Consider the following 9308-nt stretch of genomic DNA (forward strand, 5'->3'; position numbering starts at 1 on the left):
CTCTCAGGTCGGTAACAAGAAGGTGCAATGCGGCTGCAAATTTTTCCCAGAGGGGCGAGATAATGATTATTTCAGACCTATCAGAGTGTCACAAGTTCAGAGCGAAATCACCTGAGAGTTATATGGAGTTGCACCAAAGTGCAGACTCTTCATTTCATTTGTAAATAGGCATCGATTCTTTTTGTTACATTCAATGGACCCAGTCCTACAATCTCTGGAAGAGCCAAGTCTGCACATAATTACTGGTATGCAGATTTGCCCGCAAGGCAGAAAAGACCTGAACATTGCCACTGCTTTAGGAGTGTAGCAACAAAATTGCTTCAAAGCAAGAAATGAATCTGCACATATTTACTGGTATGCAGATATGCCAGCAAGGCATCAAAACCTTCGTAAGCCCTCAATGAGCAACTAATTTATAAAATTACAAACAGGTGTGGATATTCCATTGTACATCTTTACTCCAATAAGCAGATTTACAACCTTTCAAATCATGTACTACAGAGCACAATACTCCCCTCCATGCGCCATCTGCTCCTATATGTAAGCTGCCTGTTTCCATCTGTCAGCCATCTCCTTCCACCCAAAAGTCATCTGCTCCCATCAGCACAAGCCATCTGTTCATGTATGCCTCTGCACAAATTGGTGGTCATTGCTGCCATGTCTTGTGATCTCTGTGCATCCCGGTGACTTTTACTTCCAAGTTTCTGGCTAATTCATCCTGAAGATCAAAAGCAGACAGTACACATGTATACCATTAGTTTTCTTAAGTAATTTCGTTTTAGGCCACAGCTGTTTGCTCTGGACAGTATATGGGAAACAAAGTTTTCTTTTGGAGGAACAGCAAGAATTAGTTTACATTAAGGCCACTGAAGCTTCCACCACTGAATGGCATATCTGAGGTACAAGACGGTCTTGGGCTTGAAAAAACATCAAGACATTATCTGTGGCCTGGGAATGACACACTCGGTGTTTTGAGGTGATTTTCACCAGGAAGTATTCCTCCTCCAAGGCCGATGATAGTTTTCGAGTGCCACTGTGGTTAGCACCATTTGGGTTTATTGGCGTCATGCCTCCGACTTACGCCCGAGGACGAGTCCATACAAGCTTCTCATGTTTCTCCCTTAAGCCCTGCTCGTGGGTGTTTGAGATCCATCTTGTTGCTTGATCCAGCAGGCAGATAATTACAACTTATTAAGAATTTGAAAATACATTTTTAACAACCGCCGAAGATGATTACAATAACTTGTAGCATCATGGTGACAGCTAAAGCTGGTTTAATGAAAGAATGGTAGTGCTCTACTTTTAACAATGTTCTTGAAGTTCATGTGTTGACATAAAATATGAGCTCACCATACCTATATGACTATATGACCACCCGAAGCCTTTTCATGTTCAGAAACACCTTCATCAAGTTCCACTCGGAGCTCAGTTTTGTGAAATTCAGGATTTAGACATTTTGGACAAATTCCAAGGTTGTGCATCAGTTGTCCACCTTCCAAAGCTGCTCTTGCATGCTCAGTAACCATCTTCCACCTTGATCCTGCAGAAGCAGAAAAGTATAAGAACCCAGCTATTGGAATGGCTCAAGAGCAAGACCGATGTTAAAAATCAACATCACATCCAAGGTCACAGTCTTCATGTGACGAGGAAGGCAATGCCAACAGCTTAGGTTTTCGCTATGGTCAACAGATTCCTTTTGTATTACATTTTATTAGCCATGCAATGCTATTTATTACACTTATCTTTTCATAGTTAAAGACTTACCTGATCAGACCTGCTTAGCTCCAGTCTTGAGCTGCCAACAGTTGGCCACGTTGCATCTTGTTGCCACGATCCTGGCCAAAGTCTCCAATTTTTGCCCTGCTTGTGTTATTTCTGAACACTTTCCATTCTTGGACCACTCACTCCTGCGACTTTACATTTCTATGTCAACTGTACCACCACAGCCCTCCAGGCATTACAGTTCTGAGCCATCTGTGTCAACACCTCTCTTGCTCTTGAACTTCAGTGCTCTCTGCATCACAGGCTATAGCGTCCATCCAGGAAGTAAGGCATCGTTCCCTCCGTCGTATACCTCGAACATCCTCCAGTTGCCAATCCATCATCATCTTGGGAAGCCTCACCTGTTCCATTCAAGACACACTTCTTGGACCTGCAGAAGATGAACATCAAGTTATAAAAGGGCTTCACTGGGATCTTACCAGGAATACAAACAGGTGAAGACAGACATAGAGGATCGTTACCTTTTTGGAAAAATCCAAAGGCTCTACTTTAACTAGGACCCTGCTAGGGTTGGAGACAGATAGACCAGGGTTGGGTCTTTTGGGATTGATCCCTAGGTTGTACTTACCAGAACTCAACCTGGACTGGAGTTGTCAAATACATACATTCAGAACCAAGGTTGTACTTATTTAGCACCAGACTATAGAGTTGGAGACGAGTGAATATAGACCTGTGGGTTGGTGCCTTTTATGACAGATTCCAAGGTTTTACTCGGACCTGTGCAGGATTGGGGACAGGCAAAGACATACAGAGTTATGACCTTTGGTTGTCAATTCTGAATCTTAATCTTCTTTTAATGGATTTGAGGGAGAGGATGGTGAAGACAAAGCAACACTTGTGCCGAGGGGAAGAATTATAAACCTTTACAGCTGCCATTCAAACATCGAGACCTCCCTCGTCCTTGTCCAGCAATTAATAATAAACACAGCCAAGTGTAAAACTATACTGCTGAGTGTTGAAAGACACCCGAATAGCAGTTGTCACAGTGTGACATATTAACCAGCTGAAAACAAGCCCAAGGACAAAATAATAGGCCTGGGTCTTTCCTCATTTCCTCACAAGTACCATGGAAGACTTGAGGCGTTTTTCCCAGCAATCCGATTGTGACTTTGTCCTCACGAGACCAAAATCTCTCTCCGTGCAACTCGGTAATCATAAGGATGATTTTTTACGTCTTTCCATTTCAATACTTACTGCAGAAACTTATCACCCAGGTTGCTGAATATATGTGCTAGGCATAGAACATCAAGCAGTTGCCTTTCTCTTGCACAGTCTCATGGGCAATGGGAGCTTTCAGTTTCATCTGTAGGACCATATGAGCGATGGTTGAACTTTGGTCCTGGAATGGGACAGTAGGGGTTAGAATCAATATGCAAGATGGTTGGGACTACCGAGTACTACATCTGCTGCGAGGTTCTGTCTCCGAGAGAAACAGTTGCAGAACTGAACACTGGATCTGCTCTGAGGTTGTGACAATGTCCTGTCTCAGAGAGAAATAGGAAGAGCCAAGTCTGCACATAATTACTGGTATGCAGATTTGCCCACAAGGCAGAAAAGACCTGAACATTGCCACTGCTTTAGGAGTGTAGCAACAAAATTGCTTCAAAGCAAGAAATGAATCTGCACATATTTACTAGTATGCAGATATGCCAGCAAGGCATCAAAACCTTCGTAAGCCCTCGATGAGCAACTAATTCATAAAATTACACACAGGATTTATCTTACAACTGTACTGCTCCAAAGAAAGAGCCAAGTCTGCACATAACTACTGGTATGCAGATATGTCAGCGAGGCAGACAAGACCTGAACACTGCCACTGCTTAACAAGGGTACCACTGATATTGCTTCAAAGCAAAACTTAAGTATGCATATAATCGCTGGTATGCAGATTTGCCTGCGAGGCAGAAAAGACCTGAAGACAGCCACTGCTTTTGCGGTTAAGAAACGTGCCATAGTTACACTCAGACGGCCAATTTACGCCATTTGACATTTAACGGACCCAGTCCAACAATCCAAGAGGGACATTCAGTGCGGCAGATCGCATAGGTTTTTAAAAGTGAAAACAAAAAGGTCCTAGCTAACCTACAGTAGAATACCAGGTGTGGATATTACATTGTACATCTTTACTCCAATAAGCAGATTTACAACTTTTCAAATCATGTACTACAGAGCACAATACTCCCCTCCATGCACCATCTGCTCCTATATGTAAGCTGCCTGTTTCCATCTGTCAGCCATCTCCTTACACCCAAAAGTCATCTGCTCCTATCAGCACAAGCCATCTGTTCATGTATGCCTCTGCACAAATTGGTGGTCATTGCTGCCATGTCTGGTGATCTCTGTGCATCCCGGTGACTTTTACTTCCAAGTTTCTGGCTAATTCATCCTGAAGATCAAAAGCAGACAGTACACATGTATACCATTAGTTTTCTTAAGTAACTTCGTTTTAGGCCACAGCTATTTGCTCGTCGGAGTGGACAGTATATGGGGAACAAAGTTTTCTTTTGGAGGAACAGCAAGAATTAGTTTACATTAAGGCCACTGAAACTTCCACCACTGAATGGCATATCTGAGGTACAAGACGGTCTTGGGCTTGAAAAAACATCAAGACATTATCTGTGGCCTGGGAATGACACACTCGGTGTTTTGAGGTGATTTTCACCAGGAAGTATTCCTCCTCCAAGGCTGATGATAGTTTTCGAGTGCCACTGTGGTTAGCACCATTTGGGTTTATTGGCGTCGTGCCTCAGACTTCCGCCCGAGGATGAGTCCATACAAGCTTCTCATGTTTCTCCCTTAAGCCCTGCTCGTGGGTGTTTGAGATCCATCTTGTTTCTTGATCCAGCAGGCAGATAATTACAACTTATTAAGAATTTGAAAATACATTTTTAACAACCGCCGAAGATGATTACAATAACTTGTAGCATCATGGTGACAGCTAAAGCTGGTTTAATGAAAGAACAGTAGTGCTCTACTTTTAACAATGTTCTTGAAGTTCATGTGTTGACAGTAAATATGAGCTCACCATACCTTTTCATGTTCAGAAACACCTTCATCAAGTTCCACTCGGAGCTCAGTTTTGTGAAATTCAGGATTTAGACATTTTGGACAAATTCCAAGGTTGTGCATCAGTTGTCCACCTTCCAAAGCTGCTCTTGCATGCTCAGTAACCATCTTCCACCTTGATCCTGCAGAAGCAGAAAAGTATAAGAACCCAGCTATTGGAATGGCTCAAGAGCAAGACCGATGTTAAAAATCAACATCACATCCAAGGTCACAGTCTTCATGTGACGAGGAAGGCAATGCCAACAGCTTAGGTTTTCGCTATGGTCAACAGATTCCTTTTGTATTACATTTTATTAGCCATGCAATGCTATTTATTACACTTATCTTTTCATAGTTAAAGACTTACCTGATCAGACCTGCTTAGCTCCAGTCTTGAGCTGCCAACAGTTGGCCACGTTGCATCTTGTTGCCACGATCCTGGCCAAAGTCTCCAATTTTTGCCCTGCTTGTGTTATTTTTGAACACTTTCCATTCTTGGACCACTCACTCCTGCGACTTTACATTTCTATGTCAACTGTACCACCACAGCCCTCCAGGCATTACAGTTCTGAGCCATCTGTGTCAACACCTCTCTTGCTCTTGAACTTCAGTGCTCTCTGCATCACAGGCTATAGTGTCCATCCAGGAAGTAAGGCATCGTTCCCTCCGTCGTATACCTCGAACATCCTCCAGTTGTCAATCCATCATCATCTTGGGAAGCCTCACCTGTTCCATTCAAGACACACTTCTTGGACCTGCAGAAGATGAACATCAAGTTATAAAAGGGCTTCACTGGGATCTTACCAGGAATACGAACAGGTGAAGACAGACATAGAGGATCGTTACCTTTTTGGAAAAATCCAAAGGCTCTACTTTAACTGGGACCCTGCTAGGGTTGGAGACAGATAGACCAGGGTTGGGTCTTTTGGGATTGATCCCTAGGTTGTACTTACCAGAACTCAACCTGGACTGGAGTTGTCAAATACATACATTCAGAACCAAGGTTGTACTTATTTAGCACCAGACTATAGAGTTGGAGACGAGTGAATATAGACCTGTGGGTTGGTGCCTTTTATGACAGATTCCAAGGTTTTACTCGGACCTGTGCAGGATTCGGGACAGGCAAAGACATACAGAGTTGTGACCTTTGGTTGTCCATTCTGAATCTTAATCTTCTTTTAATGGATTTGAGGGAAAGGATGGTGAAGACAAAGCAACACTTGTGCCGAGGGGAAGAATTATAAACCATTACAGCTGCCATTCAAACATCGAGACCTCCCTCGTCCTTGTCCAGCAATTAATAATAAACACAGCCAAGTGTAAAACTATACTGCTGAGTGTTGAAAGACACCCGAATAGCAGTTGTCACAGTGTGACATATTAATGATTCCAACTATAATGATATAATATGTCTGTGGGCCAGAATGAAAACAAGGCTGCAATAATAGACTATGGACATCACTTATCAAAAGGTGTAGAACCGTCTCACTATTGGTGAGAGGTGCCGATATGCTGTTGCACACTGCATGGCATGATGGACTGCAAAGATAATCACCTAGCTGAAAACAAGCCCAAGGACAAAATAATAGGACTGGATCTTTCCTCATTTCCTCACAAGTACCATGGAAGACTTGAGGGATTTTTTCCCAGCAATCCGATTGTGACTTTGTCCTCACAAGACCAAAATCTCTCTCCGTGCAATTTGGTAATCATAAGGATGATTTTTTAAGTCTTTCCATTTCAATACTTACTGCAGAAAATTATCACCCAGGTTGCTGAATATATGTGCTAGGCATAGAACATCAAGCAGTTGCCTTTCTCTTGCGTAGTCTCATGGGCAATGGGAGCTTTCAGTTTCATCTGTAGGACCATATGAGCGATGGTTGAACTTTGGTCCTGGAATGGGACAGTAGGGGTTAGAATCAATATGCAAGATGGTTGGGACTACAGAGTACTACATCTGCTGCGAGGTTCCGTCTCCGAGAGAAACAGTTGCAGAACTGAACACTGGGTCTGCTCTGAGGTTGTGACAATGTCCTGTCTCAGAGAGAAATAGGAGGTTGGCAGGGACGATGTCCTGTCTCAGGAGAAACAATTGAGACATAAATACTGGATCTGCTTTGAGGTTGTGCTAAGGTCCTGTCTCAGGTAAGCAGTTGAGAACTAAACACTGTATCTGCTTTGAGGTTGTGTCAATGTCATCCTGTCTCCGAGATAAACAGTCGAGAACTAAACACTGGATCGGCTTCAAGGTTGTGACAATCAAAAATGTCCTATCTCGGAGAGAAACAGTTCCAGAACTGAACACTGGATTGAGGTTGTGTCAATGTCATCCTGTCTCCAAGATGAACAGTTGAGAACTAAACACTTGATCTGTTTTGAGGTTGTAACGGTTGAGAACTAAACATTGGATCTGCTTTGAGGTTGTGACAATGTCCCGTCTCAGAGATAAGCAGTCCTAAACTAAACACTGTATCTGCTTTGAGGTTGTGTCAGTGTCCCGTCTCAGAGATAAGCAATTGTGAACTAAACACTGGATCTGCTTTGAAGTTGTGACAATGTCCTGTCTCGGAGAGAAACAGTTGTGAACTAAACACTTGATCTGCTCTGAGGTTGTGACAATGTCCTGTCTCAGAGAGAAATAGGAGGTTGGCAGGGACGATGTCCTGTCTCAGGAGAAACAATTGAGACATAAATACTGGATCTGCTTTCAGGTTGTAATAAGGTCCTGTCTCAGAGATAAGCAGTTGAGAACTCAACACTGGATCTGCTTTGAGGTTCTGTCAATGTCCTGTCTCGGAGAGAAGCAGTTGTGAACTACACACTATTCTGCTCTGAGGTTGTGACAATGTCCTGGCTCAGAGAGAAAAAGGATACTTAGAGCATTGCCTGCAAAAGCCCATGGAATTGCTAAATCAACCTTCTGCTGCATTTAACTTTACTACAAACACAACATGTCCTGTCCTGAATAGGCCTCGGGGGGAGGGGGGGCAGGGCCATATTCAATGGGTCTCCTCCCTTCCCTGAGAGACGATCAGCCGGGCTGAGATCACTAGTATTAACTGTTCAGTGGTACCTTGGAGTCAAGTATAATTCCTCCAAGGTGGTACCATGGGACAAATGTGATTAAATATTCTGACATTCACAAAAACGCTAATGAAACAATTTAGAATTATTGGAACTTTCTAAAATTCACTAATGACATTTGACAAGATATAGAACTACACTTCTGCAAAATTTGATGAAAATCGCAGCATTGAATTTTCTTTAAATCACGAAAATGTATGTACACAAGCCCATCCAGGAACTGCTGTGACCCCCGTACTCAAAAACGCATGGTTCCCCGCGCATGCGCGTTAGATATAGAAACAATGTATTCATTTTGGAATCACTGACAATCAGTTTGAACACGATTTTTCCACCAAAAAATGGTCAAAACGTCCACACACTTCAGTTTATTAGACGTGGAATTAAATACAGAATACAAAAACATCGCCAGCAGTGAAACTTGGTGAAGTCAAAGAACGTTGGATCGGTGTTTTTTTCCGGCACAGATCAAAGTCCAGGCGGCCGCAAATGCATGCTATTGCTACCGTCAATTTTTTTTCAGCGCACCCCGCATGCAAAAAAATCGTTTTATTCCCTCGATATCTCAAGAAAGGAATCAAATTTGGCACATGTATGAGCTATGACATCTCTTCTTTTAACTCACCATCCAAAGAAGAACTAATTTCATAATTTAGACGAAAAATCGAAGGATTTAACTGGGAAGTTTCGAAGCTCCCGGCCACAGTCCTCGATGTCAGACGATCACGATGATGTCATCATTGGGAGGCTGCAGAATAATCTTTGGACCAAAATAGAAAACCAGCATTCATCATTTCATCATCACTACCCACGAAATTATTATTAATAATGAATTTTGTGATTGGATATAAGGCTATTCCTTGCGTTGCTACACTCCGGATGCAGTGGATTGGCTTCGTCCTAGTCCGTCGCCCGGCAGGCCACGTGTACACCAATCTCCCGGGCGCGAAATTTTTTTCTGCAGGATACTTCTGCCACAGTGTACATCTGACAGCCAATCACAATTGGCGCGATCTTTGACGTCACACTGTTTATTTATGCATGATAATGCAAATACAATGGACGATACCGAGTCGCATGCCGAGTGCCACTTCAACTGTGAATGTGACAATAGTTCATTGTCTCACCCCAATTATGCTCAACTCAAGGTTTGTGTCGTAGTGTTTAGGAATGAATTGCACAGATTCATTGTAAAATTGATGATATTATGCGTACAAAAGAGGCATCAGCTGATCTGATCGCTACATTGCAGCGCATGCATTGATTTGTGAAATTTTAAGGGGCAGTGACACTGACAGTGTTGCCAATGTTGATAATTATTAAAGGGACAGTGTATCCGATGTCTCGCGATTTGTGAAATTTTAAGGGGCAGTGACACTGACAGTGTTGCCAAT

The 9308-nt window shown here is 42.8% G+C and overlaps 2 long non-coding RNA genes across 4 annotated transcripts; both read right to left on the minus strand.

Moving 5' to 3' along the window:
• Nucleotides 1-434: 434 nt before the first annotated feature.
• Nucleotides 435-2146, minus strand: LOC135495148 (uncharacterized). The gene is made up of 3 exons (XR_010448530.1): nt 1765-2146; nt 1356-1540; nt 435-718 (listed from the first exon to the last, which is right to left on the minus strand). It is a non-coding gene; the product is annotated as an uncharacterized LOC135495148 (long non-coding RNA).
• An 887-nt stretch (nt 2147-3033) lies between these two features.
• Nucleotides 3034-8626, minus strand: LOC135494951 (uncharacterized). Of its 3 annotated transcripts, none has more exons than XR_010448493.1 (5): nt 6579-6876; nt 5195-5582; nt 4813-4970; nt 3865-4168; nt 3034-3121 (listed from the first exon to the last, which is right to left on the minus strand). It is a non-coding gene; the product is annotated as an uncharacterized LOC135494951 (long non-coding RNA). The 3 variants fall into 3 exon arrangements; XR_010448492.1 differs by lacking the exon at nt 3034-3121 and adding an exon at nt 8540-8626 and having other exon boundaries at nt 3498-4168; nt 6579-6723; XR_010448491.1 differs by lacking the exon at nt 3034-3121 and having other exon boundaries at nt 3498-4168.
• Between the last annotated feature and the right edge of the window lie 682 nt (nt 8627-9308).

Source organism: Lineus longissimus, chromosome 10 (assembly GCF_910592395.1).
Source record: "Lineus longissimus chromosome 10, tnLinLong1.2, whole genome shotgun sequence".
Lineage (NCBI taxonomy): Eukaryota > Metazoa > Nemertea > Pilidiophora > Heteronemertea > Lineidae > Lineus > Lineus longissimus.